Below are 18,937 nucleotides of genomic sequence, written 5' to 3'. Positions count from 1 at the left end.
GGTTCCATGGGCATCTAAGGGGACAGAAACCTAAGCATGGAGGGTCCTGACTCTGTCAAATGCCCATATCCCATGTGATGTGGAAACAGAGAGCTACCGGATGTCAGGAGACACTAAAGGTTTGGATAGTGAGGATGCCAGCAATGGACACAGTGGACTTCGAAAACTTTTTTTTTTTTTTTTTTTTTTGGTGCAATCCCAAGGGGAAGAAGGAACTCCAATGACAGATGTGCCACTATCTGAACAGGATGGGCGTTCAGGGTCCCAAATCAAGTTGGTTTTTTAAAAAACAAAATGACATTGCTTCTACAATGGGGTTTATTGGAATGAGTTCAAACACAGATTTAGACATCCTCCTGGCTTTTCAATATGCTTTCCCCCAGATGTTATTTCTTAAATCTACCCAAGGCGCACCTCAAGTCCAGGCACTGCCAGCAACCTGCACGGAGATTCCATGCCCGACTCCAGACCAAAGGTTCACTCCTGCTTTGCTAGAGTGCAGAGGGAACATCTTCAGACAGACATCTTAATTCACTAAGGGTTACTGTGTTAAGTAGTTAATTTTTAATTTCCTTCATGTCAATTGGCACCTTGAATCCATCATTCCCAGAACTCAGTTAAGGCTGTCTCCAAGAGGAAAAGCTCAGCTATCCAAATCCTTCTTCCTCTACATAGAATCACTTTCCTGGGGATTCTATATTAAAATGTCCTTCAGATCTACCTTTTTTTATCTCCATCACCATAATCCTTCAGAACTTTACTAGTCTTTGCTAATACTATATTAGTACATGTCGATAGACATGTCATGAGCATTTAAATGAATATGCAATAGCAGTGAGGTAAAGAACCATGTAGCATGTATTTTATTATATGAATTTAAATGAAGTTCTAATATTTATGATTGGAATTTATTTTGTAGAAAGAGCCTTAAATGTGATATGACTCTCCATTTTACTATTTTCTTACATGTATCTGTTATCTTTGCATGCAATGGGGTTTGGACACTGTTTTACCCAAATGCTAACATTAGTTGAGGTAAATGGCATGGTCAAGAAATTTGTCTTGTGACAAAATACCCAGCCTGTCAACCAGTCATTTGGACTCAGTTCAGCTTGGGAGGCCAACCAAGGTCAATAGTTGCTATCTAATAAAGTCAAAGGTCTTTCTAATTAATGCTGCAACAATCACAGATTTGCAAAAATGCACCCTGGAAAAAAAAGTTGATGCTAGAATTGACATGGTTATTCTTTCTTGGTGGAACTGCATTTGATCAGAAAGCTTGCCAGAAATTCTTATTCCTTTTTCAGCACTACAGCAGCCAGGGAAAGGGGGTTTGTTTCAGTGGATGTGAATTCATTAGATTATATTTCAGTAATGTGAAGATGTTAGGTTTTGGTGATTAATGGCAGGAAATTTGGACATAGTAACTTATAAGAACCTATAAAATATGACACTGACATCGAGCAGACATGGGAGTGTAGGGCGTGTTGGCAAGCCTCAAAACCAGCATCCTCCAGCAAGGAAAAAGAGACCAGCCTTCTTGTGCCAGAAGAGCAAGGAAGGGAAGCAGATGCTTCATTGAGAGCCACATGCCTCCACTCTTCCAAGTTTGGATGTAACAAATGACATTTTCAATATTCATAGGGTGGGGAAGGTAACCACTACATTCCCAAAATGATTTTTTACCTTTTAGTCATTTGCTATCTATTTATGCTGTCACAGGAGGTGGCAAAACAGATTTTTTTTTGAATTTTACATTGACTCCCAGTACAGATATATTTGCAACCAACTTTCTATTGATTCTTCATAGCTACAATAGTTTGTACTTGTCATGTATCCTTTTCTCCTGGTTTGTACTCACCCCCTCACCATCCTAACAGAACAGATGTTATATCTAATGTTTTATTTTATGTAACTGTAGAGCTACAGATGATTCATGGGCTTCGCTTAGGACATGCTCCTGATGGACTAGCTGTTCTCTTCCTTGAGACCTCTACCTGGGCATCCAGCAGCCAGTGCAGTCCAACCTATTCTGTCCCAGGGCCTCCATTCCCATCCATGCAATTAACCCCCAGGCTTGGCAGTAAGTGTTTGCAAATCATCTTCTGTGATTTTATTTCACCCTGTGCTATCTGAAGCAGAACTCATTATCTTAAAGTTCCATCATCTAAAACTTGCAGATATATGCTTGTTGTCTGTTCTTTTATCTAGACTAAGTGTTTTAGGCAATGGGGCCTCTGCGGAGTAAGTGCTTTCATGTGGAGAACCTTTCCTGTAGCTCATCCGTTCCATTCCCTTTAAAAAAAAAAAAATGGGTCTTTTAAAGATGAAGAAAAAAAAAGAACAGTTTCAGTATTAAAAGTATACTAAGGATCAGAGATTTTAATATTAATTAGGGGAAAATTGTGACTCTTCCTCTCTCTCCCTCTTCCACAATGATCTTTTCTAAGCTCTCTTTCTTAATTTATAATTCTTGAAGTCAAATACCTTCCAATACTTTGTCAGAGTGTCCTAGGCTTCTAAGACCAAGAGAATTATGATCCTGGTCAGAAACTTGGCAGAGTTTGGAAAGGCACCTATAAATCAAGTTGAAATTTTTGATAAAATATATAAAGGTAAATTGGTAGACAAATGATGGCTAGATATGGATTTATTAGCACAGGCAGAATTGCAAGGATATATACCAAAATGCTAGCAGTACTTATCGCTAAGGAGTATACTTCCAATGATTTCTATCATCTTATGTAAGCTTTTTTTTTAAAAAACCTCATTGTTTTCAGGGCGCCTAGGTGGTTCAGTTGGGTGAGTGTCTGACTTCGGCTCAGGTCATGATCTCATGGCTTGTGGGTTCAAGCCCTATATTGGGCTCTGTGCTGACAGCTCAGAGCCTGGAGCCTGCTTCAGATTCTGTGTCTCCCTCTCTCTATCTCTCCCTCTCCCCTTCCTCCATTCATGCTGTCTTTGTCTCTCAAAAATAAATAAACATTTAAAAATTTTTTAAAAACTTAATTTTTTTGAGCAATTAATGCTCACAGCAAAATTGAGGGTAAGGTACAGATATATTATGTACATACCCTGCCTCCACTCAACATAGTTTCCCCCAATATCAACATCCCACAACAGGGCCTTGCATTTGTTACAACTGATGACCATACATTGACACATTATCGTCATCCAGAGTCCATAGTTTACCTTAGGGCTCCCTCTTGGTGTTGTGCATTCTATAGGTTTGGAGGAATGTGCAATGACATGTTTCCAACATTATAGTATCATATAGAGTGTTTTTACTGCCCTCTGTGTTCTGCCTATTCATCCCTCTCCCTACCCCCACCCATATTTCTTTGTTTTTTTTTTTTTTCCAGTTTTCTTCTACAATGAGAAATTGTAGTTTGCAATGAGAAAAAAATGTTTTAGAGTAAAATAAAAACAGAAATGGTCTAAAAAAACTTGGAAAACCCAGAGAGTGGATAAGATTCCAACCACCACTTGGACTTCTTATGTAATTTTTCAAGAGAGAATGTAAAAACTGCTGACATTCTTAAGTCTAGGTCTAGAAATGGGCAATATCACTTCTGCTGTATTCTGTTGGCCAAAGCAAGCGCAAGTGAGCCCAGGTTCAAGTACGCTGCAGAGATGGAGATTATGCATCTCAGTGTGGGAATGACATGTGTATACACACAGGGAAGGAACTGAAGGAACTGTCATTTTTTAAGATAATTACCATATATTTCCAGAAGGATCTGATAGGGAAGAGAAGTTAAAAGTCTCAGTGTGTTGGCTTCTACCTGATTCTTCAGAGGAACTCTGGAGAGAGAGAGTCATGTCTCAGAGTTGTCTCAGCCTAAGAGATTACAGTGAAATGTTCTCACACCAAAAATTATTCGTCAACAGGGTAGATGAACCCAATTAAAAAAATAGGCAAAGAATGTTAATAGACATTTCTCTAAGAAAGATATAAATGGCCAATAAGCACATTTTAAAAACTATTCCACGTCATTAGTGATCAAGGAAATGTAAATTAAAATCACAATGAGATATGACTTCACACCCACTAGGATGGCTAGAATTAAAAAGTCACATAATAACAAATGTTGGTGACAATATAGAAAAATCAGAACCCTCATACACTAAGGATAGGAAAATGTAAAATGGTGTGCGGCCACTTTAAAAAATAATCTGGCAGTTCCTTAAGCAATTAAAATAAAGTTACCTTATGACCCAGCCAAGTCTACTCCTCAGTATGTGTACAAGGGAAATGAAGGCACATGTGCACAGAAAAACACATACATGAATGTTTATAGCAGCATTATTCACAGTAGCCAAAAAGTGGAAACAATCCACATGCTCACTGGTTGATGAATGAATAAATAAAATGTGGTACATCCATGCAATGGAATATTATTTGGCCACATAAAGGAATAAAGCACTGAAAGGAAGAAAGCACTGGTACCTGGGTGAACCTCAAAAAACATGGGTGAACCTCAAAAAACATGCTCAGTAAAAGAAGCCAGTCACAAGATATCACGTATGATCCAATTCATATGAAATGTCCAGAATAGGCGCAAATACATAGAGACAGAAGGTTGATTAGCAATTGCTTAGAGATGGAGGTGGATAGAAGGTTAGTTGCTACAGAGTATGGGTTTTGTTTTTGAGGTGATGAAGATGTGCTAAAACTGACTGTGGTGGTAGTTGTATGCATCTGTGAATATACAAAAACCACTGAAGTGCACATTTAAATGGGTGACGTGTATGAGATGTGACTTACAGTTCAATAAAATTATTTTTGTTTAACTGGCCAAAATCATGGAAAACAAAAGCAAAAGCTTGAGGGGAAGGTTTAGGGTAGGTAATAAAACTCTTTGGCACCTCCAGTTGTCTGTAGTTGGGGCAAAGTGGCTGGCATAGTCCAAGAGTGGTCCTCAGAAGAATGACCATGGTGTGTGCTCTTGAGAACACATTGAAGGTGTAGGGATAGAGAGGGGAAGAGGTTCAAAGAAATGGTAAAAAGAGCTCCCAAGGTATGTAAACTGGATCAGCTTGAGGAATGTACCATTCCTTAACCAATCACCATGATCAAGAAGATACCAAATTGTGATTGTCCGCGGCTAGGTCGTATGCCCACCCCAAAACTAGACCAAAGAGAAGAGAAGAGGGAGCCTGTGAAAGAAAAGTGAAGTGCCTGCATCAGAAAGGAAAGGAAAGCTGAGCAAGTGGCAAACAAAACATGCCCACTCTAAGAAAGCAGGTTTGAAGGTTCAATCTCAGGAATTTTAAAAGTTGAATGGAAAAATCTTCCCCAGAAGTGACTAAGCTTCCTGTACAAGAAGTATGCAGACAAAGATGTGGTTGCCTGAGGGGTCTAAATGGATGGCCCTGAGGTAGGCAGCTTTAAAAGAATCCCCAATGACTCAATCCCCCAGCATTCATGCCCTTGTGTAATCCCTTCTTCTTGACTATGGGCCTGATTTACTGACTTGCTTCTAGAGAAAAAGACACAGCAAAGATGATGGGAAGTCACTTTGGAGATTAGATGACTTCCATATTGGGTGCCTTCTCTCCCTTTCTTGACCTCTTGTTCACTTGCTCACTTATTCTGAGGGAAGCCAGTTGCCAGCTTCTCTGTGGAACCCTTGTGAAGGGAACTGATGTCTCTGGCCAACAGCCAGTGAGCACTCAGGACCTGTCAATAGCCCTTATAAATAAGTTTAGGAGCAGATCCTCCCCCTGTGAGCCTTGAGACAATGGCAGCCTCAACTGACACCTTAATTGCAGTCTTGTAAGACACCCTGAGCCAGAGGCACCTGAGCCTTGTCAGTTTCCTGCCTTGGCCTCTGTGAGATAATCAATGTTTGTTCATTATACTGCTAAGTTTTGGAGTACTTTGTAACACAGCACAGCCTTTAAAGCCCCTTCTCATCCTAATATTACATTAGTTTGAGAATCTATTTTTTCAAAGGGACTATTATTGTGGGATGAGTGTGCATGTGTCTATCTGTATGAACACAACTGTGTGTTTGTATGTGCCTGCATGTATTTTGAAGGGGAGGCCAGGAAGGTGATACATAGACAAGGAAAAAGGACAATAATTTCAGGCTCCAGACCATTTCGATGCTGATATATCCTGGCTCTGCCTAGTAACACACTTGTTTCTGAGAACAGAACTTGCCTCATCTTTCAAAAAGAAGGAAAGTGTGGCTGTGACGATGGTCACTAAAGGACTAGAGCTATCTCTCTTAACCATGTCTCATGCCCTGAGATTGCAGCCAGCCCCTGAATTTGAGCAAGCCAAATTAGCAACCTCCCAAAAATTGTTTAAAGTGTAATCAGCCTTACTTAGACTTTTTTTCTGATTAGTATGGGATTGGTCATGAGCTTCTCGAGGACCATTTATCTCACTAATTCTATTCTTTGCTCCACAAGAATATGTTAGCCTCCTTTTCTGCCCAGAAATCTATGGCTGCCCATTCTAAAGCCATAAATTATGCAGGAAGCTCTTCTGTGCAAAGATCAAACCTGGATTACTACATGGCTTTTATTCATGCCCAAAGCATGCAGCCTGTCTTGCCCTGGAGAGAGGGGCCCTCCCCCCAGCAGGAGCTACAGAAACATTGTTGACATGATCAGAAGTCCAGTTTCGCTCCCGCTTCCCTCCTGCCCCCAACAATTAGCCTCACTCAGAATGTCAGCTTGCCCTTATCCTAACGGTATACAATCACAAAAGAACAAGAGCTGGCATCTCAGAGCAGTGAGTGAGGGCCTGTCTAGGATTCTTTTCCTCCAACGATAATCAAGTGACCCCTCCCCCCCACCCAAGGTGGCAGAGGCCATCATCTTCATCACCTGAGGCTTTCCAGGGAAGGACTTCCAGAAACTGATCCTAGGGGGGTTGGAGGTCATACAGGAATCAGAAATCCAAGGGTCCAGGAGTTTTTCAGGTTTGCCATTCAGATAGCCATGTTGAGGGGCCACAGTATGGATTTTTGCTCCAGCCTGAGTGAGGATGAGCCCTGGGTGTCAGTAGATCCTCCAGTTCGGAAACAACCTGGGGCAAAGCACTGGAGGGAAGGCCCATTCGGGGAATAACCTCTGGTCTGTGCTCCCTGGCTCCACCAGGAAACGGCTGAGCTATCACAAAATAATTCTTCCCCTGTTGTCTGCAGTCAAACTAAGAGACAAAAAGTCTGGTAATGTGGGCAATAGGACCTCCAGGGAAGGAAGATCTGAGTTTCAGTCCTGAAACTTTCTTGGATCAATTTGTCTTCGCCAAACTTCTTTTTTTTTTTTTTTTTTTTTTTTTAGCAATAAAGCTAAACCCACTCAAATTAGCTTAGGCCAAATAAGGTCTCAGGTATAGGTCTTCTATAGAACCCAAGGCAAATGAGTAGAATTGAACCCCAGAAAAAACTGTAACTGGAAACTAGAAGGTGACCAAGATCCAAGACAGCTTTTCTCTCTCTTACTCCTTTCTACTCCCTCTACCTCCCCCCCACCACACCCCACAACCTCTCCCCACTCCCCTCTTCATGTTCTCTCATCTAGCAATGCTGAATGACTATCATTCCTGCCTGCCTGTGCACGCCCACATGAGTTGGCCCTCCAAGTGCAAATGTTCTTAAGTTAAAACACTGCTAAACTGACAAGTATTGCTGAATTCCATTTGTAAACTCCCAGATGAGAGACGCTGACCAGACAGATGGGGTCAGGGTCTGATCCTGGTCCCATCACCTGTGGCCTAGAACCAGGGTTGAGGTGAGATTCAGGCTCACACAGCACAAGAGAGCTGTTAGCAACAGGCTCTGAGGATTGGGAAGAGGGTGATGAAAGGGCAGGCATCAGGAGGGTTCTCTTAGGCTGGGCACACTGTCACAATGCATACGTTCTAATACATAGCCTGTTTTGATGCAATTCTTTGAAGAGCTGAAACTTCTAGTGCCTAAACTCCTCCCTTGTGAGTTCAGAGTTCTGTGCAATGAAGACAAACAACCTTGGAGTAGGATAACATATCCTAACTTTGCCTTCAGGAAGAGCAGACAATCACTGAGACAATGTAGGAAGACTTTGGTCACAAAATACAGAATAATAAGGACAAGCCTGAAAAAAAGAGGAGTGAGAGCATAGTAACCATTCACTCATACACTGCACCACCCTCTCCCCAGTGTCTAAGCAAGGAGATGGCTGAAGTCTGATGGAGGTGCTTTAATTAACCTATTGAGGCCCAGAGGGAATCATTGATAGCATCATCACTGCACTAAATGGATCAGAAGTTCCCAATGTCTTGCTAAGGTTTTTTTTGATCTCTAAAGGCTTAGAGACAGTCAATGTGCCACCCTAGAAGGTGATCTTGGTCACCTTCTAGTTTCCAGCTCTCTGCTCTACCACAGAGCAGATGGGGCACTGGGGAGAGGAAGACTTCCTGTGTGGCCAGCAGAGAACTCTTCTAAGGCTATTCACACAAGTGGCAAAGACACTACTCTAGCTTGTACGGAGACATGTGCCCCATATTATACACTCAGGCCCTTTTAGGGATTTCTTACTCTAGTACATTCATGTTGGTTTACTTCCTATCTTAGCCCATACACATCTCTTTTTCACTGTCCTGTCTTCCTGCAAATGGTTCAGAAATTATATGACCCAAAGACACCATCCTTGGACTGAGGTTTCCTTTGGTGTCAGTCACTTTTGAATCAAGTACATTTAGCTGCAGTCTTGCTATTTTTCTAAATTACTGTCTTCAGCAAATGCTTCAATAAAACAGTCTTTTTATTATTCTGATGGAATTCAGCAAACAGTGTCTATGGGACTTTTGTTTTTTGTGAAGTGCTCTGTTGCCAGGATACCCAGGGTGAAGATGTCAAAAGAAGACACATTGAAAGGACAAGCTATAGTGAATATCCCAGACTCAGCCCCATGCATACTAATTATTATGATTTACCCTATGTTGCTTCTGTTTGCTATAGGAAAGATCTTCGAGTCCACAGTTTCTAAATAATAAACTATCCAGAGAATAGAAAACATGTATTATTAAGGAGGGCAATGAATGCTTAATTCCCTTCTTTTTCCTTTTCTCCATTCTTTTAAAATGTGGCACTAGGACCATTAGAGACAAATTCTGGTGTTTCATTAATGCAAGTAGGGAGATGAAAGAGAAATATATTTCTTCACTGACAACTTCAGGAAGAATTCAAAATACAGTAAAAAGGAAAAGGAAAGGAGGAGAGGAACTAAAGCAACTTCTAACAATGGCAGAAAGACTCTGTGGTCACCTAATTATTTCAAAAGCATATATTAAGCATTCTGTTAACAAGCATTTATTAAACACCTTCTAGGTACATAGTATGATATTATGGCCTTAAACTTAAACTAGATGCATTTGAAATGACATAGATGTAAAGTCCTATATTCAAATAAATAGAAAAGGGAAAAGGCAATTCTACAAGCTCAGAATAAATAGACTCGAGATTATCTTGGTAGTAACTCCCAAGGCCATAGCAGACTTATGATTTATGATAAGCAAAGGGTATGATGTGTGTGGCGATTTAACTTTGGACTGTCTCAGTGGTAGGATCCTGATCACATGAATATATTACACTATTAGAATGTGGGCTAGCCAATTAGATGACACATGATGGAGTATGTTAATGTAGACACAATACTTCAAAAAAAAAAAAAACTTCAAAAGGAGTGTTTCAAGAAAAATTCTGGATGAGACCAACAAGCTTGGTGGTCTTGTGGAGGAGGCTGACCAGAGGTAAAGTTCTAGAAACTACTCTACCAGAATAATTATTTAAGACACTGAGGATGTTTAAGCCAGGAGAAAAGACATTTACAAGGTTAGTAAAAATGCTACTGGAGTTGTAAAAAGCACCAAAATTAACTCTAAACACATCCATCTTGACCGAAACTTGTCTGAGCTCCAGACTAGCACTATTCACTCATTGTTCAACAGAGTAGAAACTTGAATGCTGTATTCTCCAAAGAAAGTTAGTTGGCAGTCACCCCACTGGCCATGCACCGCTAAGTCATGGCACAGGGCCTGGGGTGTGATGGGACCCTTCCTCTCAGATATGGCATCGTGATCCGAGTCCAAAGTATGATCTTGGTTCGGAGGTACTCTTCTCTCTTGGCCCAAGAGAAAGACAATTCAGAGAGCTATTCTCTTCTGCCGAGGAGAGGTTTCTCTCTTGGCAATAACAAGTTCTGAGAGAGCCACAGAGAGGTGGAAGCTGTCATTTTGGACCTGAACTTTCACCTCAAGGAGACACAAAGCAACTACAGATCCTGAACCCCCACTTATGGAAATCCATTCCAAAATTTCTGCCCAATTTTTACAATGCTCATCCACAGAAGCTAAAAGAAGATAAAACTCATTCTTTTTAAAACTGAAACATTTTCTCCACAATTTGTGTGCAAATATAAGAAGTGTAGCCCACCTGAGACTTCTTAAGCGGTTTCTAATGGAAGAAATGTCTGCCCTTCCTCTCTTCATGCTGCTAACTTGGCTTTTAAAGTAATTTTAATACAAAGATGAGCAAAAAAAGGTATCATTAAGACTCCAAGAAAAACATCAAGCCATGAAAAAACATAAGAGTAATAGAATCAACCTCTGTTATTCTAGTATCCAATACTGCATATCACCCATCTTAAGTACAGAAGAGCCAAAATATTTATATTGAAATCTAGATTAACCTATATGCTGTCTTGACCAGCATATGTTACAGAGTGTGGTAAGGATTAATTGCAATGATTATACTTAGTGCCTATTACATATCATTAAAAGATTTTGAAAAGAACATTAATTGTGAACTGATCACAGTAGTTTAAAATAGCGTCTCAGTTTTTCAGTAGGCATAAAGAACTTTCAAATGTTCATACCTTTGTCCCTATAATTCTTCTTCCTTAATTTTTATACTAAAGAAATAATCCCAAATGCAGATAAAGACTTATACACAAACATGTGTATTTCATAAATTTGAGACAAATGAACTCTAATATTTGAAGAATAATTATGTACGCTTTAGAAAATTAATCCAGTAGAATTTCAACATAGTAAAATTATAGCGTGAGCAAAAAGAAAAAGAAAAGGAATAAAAAATTGTGGAAATATGACCAAATAAAATACGCCAACACAGTGGTTGCATATGAATGGTAGAAACGGAGATATTTCCCATAGTAAACATGCACTATATCGATGATGCACTAAATACAAACACGTTAAAGGCTCTCACTTCTTGTGTACTTATCTTGACTCTAGGTGAAGTAGTAAGCAATTATAGATACAGAAAAAAGTAGAACCTGGTTGTGCCTAGAACTTTACATCTTGCAGACACAGGACACCTGTCACTATACTGTATTTCGTGTTTAACCAGCCGAAACCAACTGCCTGAGAATGGTTGTGTCTGGATCATCCTTTCTCTTGGTCTCCCCAGCATGGTAATCTGGTTGTTTGCTGTTGTTGTTGTTTTTCAGATTAATTTTTTTCTGTTATTGGAGACCCAAGTCTCAGAGCACCCACAAGTCTTTCCACAGAAATGCCATGTTTGCAGAGGAAACGAGCTTATTTCAAAAGAACATGAGAGAGGGGCTAGAGCATAGAAAAGCATCAAAACCTCAAGACATATAAAATACATTGACAAACCTCAAACATGCCCTGGAGGATTCATGTGCAATTATCATGTAACCCTGAGTGGAAATAATTTCCATTCTGTGTCTAAAATCAGCATTCTCATGTCTTGCACTAGAATCACTTCTAATTCATTTCCCCTCTTACCTTCTAGCTTTCTTCTTTCACTTAATTCTCTGCCCCATTTCCATCACAAAAATTCATTTAAACTGCAGCCAGGTACAATCCATCCCTACCCTCACTACAGGTGAAAAACGTTGTCTTTAAACAAACATCATAACTCCTTATTGGGTTCCATGGACATGTCTAGGTGTTTTCATAAATGTATTGACCTAGTTGACACTCACAAAAACTATGAGGTACTATTACTTCCATTCTCTGGGTGAGGAAACTGAGGCTCAGAGAGACTTAAGTTGTCCCACCAGCCATGGAAAATACCTAGGGTGAAGGGTTTCAAAGATGCTGTTTAGTTCTAGGCCTCATTTTTCAACTATACCACGGTGTATGTCCATGGGATATTTGCTCTGGGTCCCCCAGAAATGGCATAACCATATCATTTACCATCCAAATTTGGCCAATTTCTAGAGGGAAAGTGATATTATTCATAATATTAGGCATAAATTTGGGTTAGCCAAGGAAAACTGGGAATAGTTACCCTAAAGTGGGAAAGGTATAAAATATGGTCAAGGGCCTCCTTCAGGCCACCATACACATAACCATGTGTGTAAGGAATATGTCACAATCTGACGAATAAATAAAAAGTTGTCAGCTGAATGGAAGTCATTAAATCATTTTTGTGTCTCAAGAAACCATCCATGTTCTTAAGAGAACATGGGCAGGGACAATTCAACCTGTACAGCTACTCAAAATAATCATGCTTGAGAGGAAGCCACACTGTTGGGATATCATTAAAGACAGAAAATTCAAAATTGACCTTTAATGATTTCCAAACAGAAGAGTAGGCTTCCTTCCACTAATCATGGAGACTCCTGCTTCATAAATCTGTTTCTTAGTTATGATTTAAGTGTTAATAAATTTATCCTTCTGTGTAAATGGTATGTACCAATGCAACATTTTTATTTGGTCCCTTCGCTCCATCACCCTTAGGTAAAACTCTGTGGGCCCAACTGAAAAACAACTGAAAACCACTGCTGGCTGTATTGACTGGGGCTGAGGCAAGGCCCAAGCCAATGGTTGAATTTCAAAGGAAACTTTGCATCTCTTTCCTTCTATCAGGAGATAATTATCAGAACATCAGAAGACCTAGAATTAGCTAGAATTTTACATCAAAGGAGGACAATATCCACAAACATAAGCAATACATTTCAGCTTTGAAGTCAATGGGCATCTCAAGGAAGCCCTTCAATGCCCATTCCTTAAAGGGACACACGATAGGTCAGCCCCCACCTGCCAAGCAAGGTCTTCTCTCTAGCAAAAGAGCCAAATGAGGTTTAAGGTTGAAACAGTCTCAGATGGCGCTACTTTGGAGGCAAATAAACTACTTCCTGTCAGGTAGAAAAAGCTGAAAGTGTGACAAGGGACAGCCATAGGAGATAAAGAAGAGGAAGATGAGACATTCAAAATGCCTTTAAAAAGGTAAGAGTTTCAGGGAAGCATATTTCTTATCAGAGTTTAAAATTACCAGCAGAGACCAACAGAAAACTCTTGCAAAATCAAACCAATAATTCATGTTAAAGCTGGAATTTCTAGAAAGATCTCCTGGGCTTAGGAAATCAATTGGGTTGTATTTAAGTCTACATGTATTACAGCTCCTGAAGAGTAGCTGTGTACAGTCACTACCTTCAGAATAGCTGATCCAAAATAGTTCACTAAGCACCAATGGATACATTCATGTTTTCACTCATCACACGCATGTTAGTGCACCAGAGGGAGGCAACATCACAGTGGTCAAAGGGCTGGTGCCTCCACTCAGAGTAGAAGATTTCAAGTCTTGGTGCCACCACTCCTTAAATGTGTGGCTTTGCAGGGGTTACTTAATGGCTCTAGGTTTCAATTTCCTTCTCCTCAGAATGTAGGGAGGGGACAATAATGGGGCTTAACTCAAAGGAGTATGGGAGAATTAAGTGAGTCAATATATATGAAATGATGAAACAATGCCTGGCAAATCATACATGCTATATAGGTGTTGACTATCATTATGAATAATAGAAACACATTGATTGCTTTTCATAGCTGGACAGATTATTCGTGCTTGTTGTTGTTTGAGTCCCTCTTATTCTGGAAAGACTGTGACACAGCTAACAAAAATAAGTAAAATACAGTAGGATAGCACACTTTTCAAGTAGGAGCAAAAGAAGTTAAAAGCAAGGGTGGAGATGAAATGAAGCTAGAATGTTTGCTGATTGTATTTTTTTAATTGTGAATTGACCTCTCAAAGACAATAACAGGTCAGAGACATGGGAAGGTGAATCCGCACGTCTGATGTGCCTTATATTAATGTTACAGTCCATTCTTAAACAATTCTCAGGTTGATGTCTCACTATTGCTTCCTCTGAAGTCAACATTTTTCCCGGTTTTGGTCTCTTTCCTTTGCATCACTGATCCTTAATGTTCATGTCAGAAATGTATAGCAGAAAGGAGGAACACACTACTAAGGAGAAGAGGGGGAGGCGGTGAGGAGGTGGAAGCTAAGCACAAAGGTGTCACAGAGCACAGGAAAGGGAAAGGATCAGAAAGTCTAAGGAGCTTAAAACACTCCCTGCCCAGCCCTCAAAAGATGTGCTGTATCTCTGCCAGAGTCCTCTCGAGCTCCCAGGATCTACAGGGAACTCCCAGAATGACCTCTGCTTCCAATTAGTGCTGCCCATTAACATTTTCATGAGGTGATGCATTTGTCTTCTGAATATGGTAATGATGTCAGTGTTCTTCCTAGTCTTGGGAGAATTTATTCACCAAAAGTGTCTGCTCCAGGAAGCAATTAGGAGAGCACTGTCTTGAAGAATTTTACTGTGGTTTGAACATCAGGATTAACTTCAGTGTAGGTCATGTTTATGTGTCACATAAACAAAGAAGTTATTGATATTCTAGAACTAGATGATTACAATAACAACTCATGTTTAGATTCATGAAACTAGAAGGGACCTTTTAGAGACCATTGAATCCTGCTTCCCTATTTAGCAGCTGTGATGAAGTGATTTTCCCCAGACCACCATACCTTGTTCTCATTAGAGTAAGAGCAGATTCACAAACGTAAATTTTTGTCAAGAGAGATAAATGGAACACAGTGCATGATTTCCCTTTTTATCTGTGTGTGAGCGTCTTTCACTGCTTCAAGCTGTTGTCTCAGGGGCTGGGTGTGTCAGGATGTTCACCACAGTTGCTTTGTAGTGGGCCATTCGGGACCTTCTGTTGATTCCTTTCCAGCTGTCCAGCTGCCATCTGTCAGTGTGGCCATGGTTATTTCTCATGAGAATCAACTATGATTTGAGAAGAGTTGCCACTTGTCAGAGTAACCAAGTAACATCACCAAGATGATTACACTGCAAAGCATAATTTTGTTCAGAATGCAGTCAGTAAACTCTACCTGGATACCGGAAGGAGATTCCATACTTATGTGCATAAGTTTCGTGGCACCTATTTTCCCACTTCTTGGAAACATGGTAGCAAAAGGAGTGGCCTCTGTAAATAGATTGTCTTGGTTATCAGCTACATGATCTTAGGCCAACCTAAGCCTATCTTCTCCTTACTGAAATGGAGACTCTGACAATAGTACCTATAACATATGGTTATTGTAAGATGTGAATGAGATTAACCAAGCACTGGTACATGTAAGCATTAAATGAAGCAAAGAAGGGGCACCTGGGTGGCTCAGTCAGTTAAGCACCTGACTTCAGCTCAGGTCGTGATCTTGCAGTTCACGGGTTTGAGCCCCGCATCGGTCTCTGTGCTGACAGTTCAGAGCCTGGAGCCTGCTTCAGATTCTATGTCTCCCTCTCTCTCTGTCCCTTCCCCACTTGCTCTCTCTCTCTCTCAGAAATAAATAAACATTTAAAAAAATTAATAAATAAATGAAGCAAAGAAGTAAGTCAAGAATGCGGAGTAGACAGACACTCCTTCAGCATAATAAAGTAATAAAAGAAGATGCCATGCTATGAGACATTTTTGCTTCACTAGACAACTGGGGCTTGGGGAAGGGATATAGTGTTTTTCCTCATCCTCACATCCGATTTCTAGCAAGTAATTTAGAAGGTAGAGAGAAACAGGGACAGTATTTGGGAACCAAAATAATAACTGACTCATACAAGAATGATCATAGGATGATAAAACAGTTGGGTGAACATTTGATAAGAAACAGGATAGTTATACAGTTTCCAAATACTTTATTTAAGCAATTAGAAAGAAAAAAGTGGCAACTTTACAGTGGATGCCTCATAACCACACAATCCAAGCTAACATCACCAATAATGAGACAAAGTGACATGATGTGCCTCCTGGTATGATGCAATAGGATAGACACAATATTACTTATGTAGTATTCCTGCAAAAAAATTCATAACTTAACAGTAATCATGAGGACTCAGAGAAACACAAATCAAGGAAGCATTGTACAAAACAACTGTCTAGGTAGTTTTTCAAAATGTAAAAGCTCTGAGAGACAACTAAAGGCTAAGGAACTATTCCAGATTAAAAGTGACCAATGAGTACAATGAATTTTCTTAGATTTGACCATGGATCAAGAAAACATGGTGTAAGAGATGAGATCTAAATATGAATTGTATATTAGGCAATATTATATCAGTGTTAAGCTTCCTGAATCTGATCATTATAGGATGAGTAAGTAAAAGAATATTCTTGTTCTTAAGAGATACACACAGAACTATTCAGAGGCCAATGCCATGGCATCTCAAACTCTTGGCAAGTTTCATAAGAAGAAAGAAGAGGAGGAGAAAGAAGGAGGGGAGAGAAAGAGCAGAAGTGTGGTGGGAGGTTCTGTAGAAAGAGAGAAACAAAGCAACGATTGCAAAATGTTAACACTTATGAATCTAGGCAAAGGGTATATAAAGTTCAATACATTATACTTGAATTTTTCCATTAAGTTGGAAAATTTTGCAAAATAAAACATTTCTGTAAAACGTTGCACGAAAAGGGGAAAAAGAGAAAGCAAGAGATTCTAAGACAACAAGGTGATTGCAAGAGAGATTTGTTATTGAAGGCACCATCCCCTTCCATGAAAGGCTCACTGGCCTGGGTCACACTTCCCTTGGGGGTGCTTGGCTAAGCTCCCATAGTGTTTCTGTCTCCAAGGGTATGACCATCAGTCATTGTGCTTTCACTGTAAACCTAGACTGCTGATCTCGTGTGCCCTCAATTCTTTTTGAATTTACTAATTTTTTCTTTAGTAGAATTCCTAGGCTATCTACCAATCAGAAAAAAATTGCTGACTGGCTAATTATAAAAAGTTTAGGAAGGCAGCAAACCATTTCCAAAAAGTATACATACATGGTTTAAATATTTCTTTTCCCATGAAACTTTAAGTGTACTTCTTTGAGTGGGCGTTTGCCAATTGGAGCTGCATATTGTCTTTCTTGCATCGAGCACACTCACACAGCCCCTACATCAATTATTGCTAGACTTAGTTTCTTTAAAAGTTGAAAGCGTATTTCTCTTAGATGTTTACTTATTTTCAATCATTTACAGGCATCGTGCCCACTAATTTCATAGACTTTTAAACTTGACTATTGAATTCCTCTAGAATGTTCCATTTATTTTTCAGAGGGGAAACTCACTTTCCCTAAAGATATCATCAGTTGATGTAATACTTAACTGAATTCTAGAACTACAATCTAAGGCCAAGTAGATGGAAGAGATTCAGAAGCAAACATAACTGGCTCTTGGTAAGCATATAGGCATATAGCTAGCGGAGCAGAAGAAGCACAAGGGCATAATTCTGCGTGGCACCTGGCTATATGTATTCACAAGCTTCAGTCACCATGTATTAGAGAAGAAACGGAAGTCCACTGGTGAAATCCATGAGTTGGGTGTCAGTTAAATGGAGGTCCTTATGAGATCTTCAATATGACTTATTTTCAACAAGCAAAAGATTTGCTCTCTGCAGGGGTAAAAACATCTCTTCTGGTGATGAATACTAATTCTTTATGAAGTTTATCACCTATCAGAGAAACTAAAATAATGAGTGGTGATTTGGTTAACATAGAGCAACTGAGTGCCTGCTATGTGCCGGGCACTGTCAGGCACAGATTTCCTTTCTGGAGCTTCCATCTAGTGGGTCTAGTTCTGTGGGCGGCTGGGTGTCCCTTCTTTACCCCAGTAGAGTCTGCAAAAAATGTCTACTTGACTCAATAAGTAAGGAATTAATTCAAGGCTGTCCTTTTTCTCTTCTGAGGGACTGGAAGGATGAAAACATGGGAGTTTTTTTTAGCCTGTGTCGAGTCAAATGATGTTATCATTTGCCACATGTGCAACATGTTGTTTATGGTACAGTCAATTGATCATGACGCCTGAAACCAAGTGATAGATGGGACATGGCTGTAGCAGCAGCAGAGAAACAAGGAAAAATAGCCATAATTAACATATGGAGGCACACTGATGCAATTTTGTGTCTTCCTTTATTTAAGCAATTTTCTAAATTTGAGATGATTCCTTTAATTAATCATGGAGTGAAGGCTTTTTAGTTTTCAGTATTTATCTCTGCCTTCAAATTACTTACAAAAGACTGCTGCTGCTATTAGTAGAAAGAACCTTGCCTTAAAGTGGAGAAGCGACTGGGAAGATTAAAAAATGTGTTAAAGAACATAGCCATCGGTTCCAGTGTTGAGATCTGCATTGCCCATCCTCCTAATTGGCTCTGCCCATCTCTGCCTGTAACATGTATCCACTCCCCTCCTGCGCTCACCTCTGCACACACACACCTACCTCTAGGTTTGATGCATAGAAGGGGGCACCTGGCTAGCCAGCCGGTAGAGCACATGACCCTTAATTAAGGGTTGTGAGTTCAAGCCCTACATTGGGCAAGGAGCCTCCTTTAAAGAAAAAAAAAAGTATCTCTAAGAATGGCTCTTCCTTCATCTCTATGAATTAAATCCTACATTCTGCTAAATGCTCAAATCAAGACTCCCTTCCTCTGAGCAATTTTCTGTCCCTACTCCTGTCTCATGGATACATGATCCGTTACACGAATACTCTTTAGCAATGACAATGTTCAAACTCTTATTTTATCAATGAGAAAAGTGCGACTGGGAGAGCATGAATAAATAGCGCAGACACTGTCATGTGGTAGAACTGGAGCAAAACCCCAAGTCTCCTCTGTCCCAGCTAAGGGCTTTTCCCACTAGA

At 40.0% G+C, this 18,937-nt stretch overlaps 1 long non-coding RNA gene across 1 annotated transcript; it reads right to left on the bottom strand.

Moving 5' to 3' along the window:
• Nucleotides 1-1,770: 1,770 nt before the first annotated feature.
• LOC125934359 (uncharacterized) lies at nucleotides 1,771-18,619 on the bottom strand. The gene is made up of 3 exons (XR_007461354.1): nucleotides 18,518-18,619; nucleotides 3,722-3,804; nucleotides 1,771-2,295 (listed from the first exon to the last, which is right to left on the bottom strand). It is a non-coding gene; the product is annotated as an uncharacterized LOC125934359 (long non-coding RNA).
• Between the last annotated feature and the right edge of the window lie 318 nt (nucleotides 18,620-18,937).

Source organism: Panthera uncia, assembly GCF_023721935.1.
Source record: "Panthera uncia isolate 11264 chromosome A1 unlocalized genomic scaffold, Puncia_PCG_1.0 HiC_scaffold_17, whole genome shotgun sequence".
NCBI lineage: Eukaryota > Metazoa > Chordata > Mammalia > Carnivora > Felidae > Panthera > Panthera uncia.
This window is presented reverse-complemented; position numbering and strand designations above follow the sequence as displayed.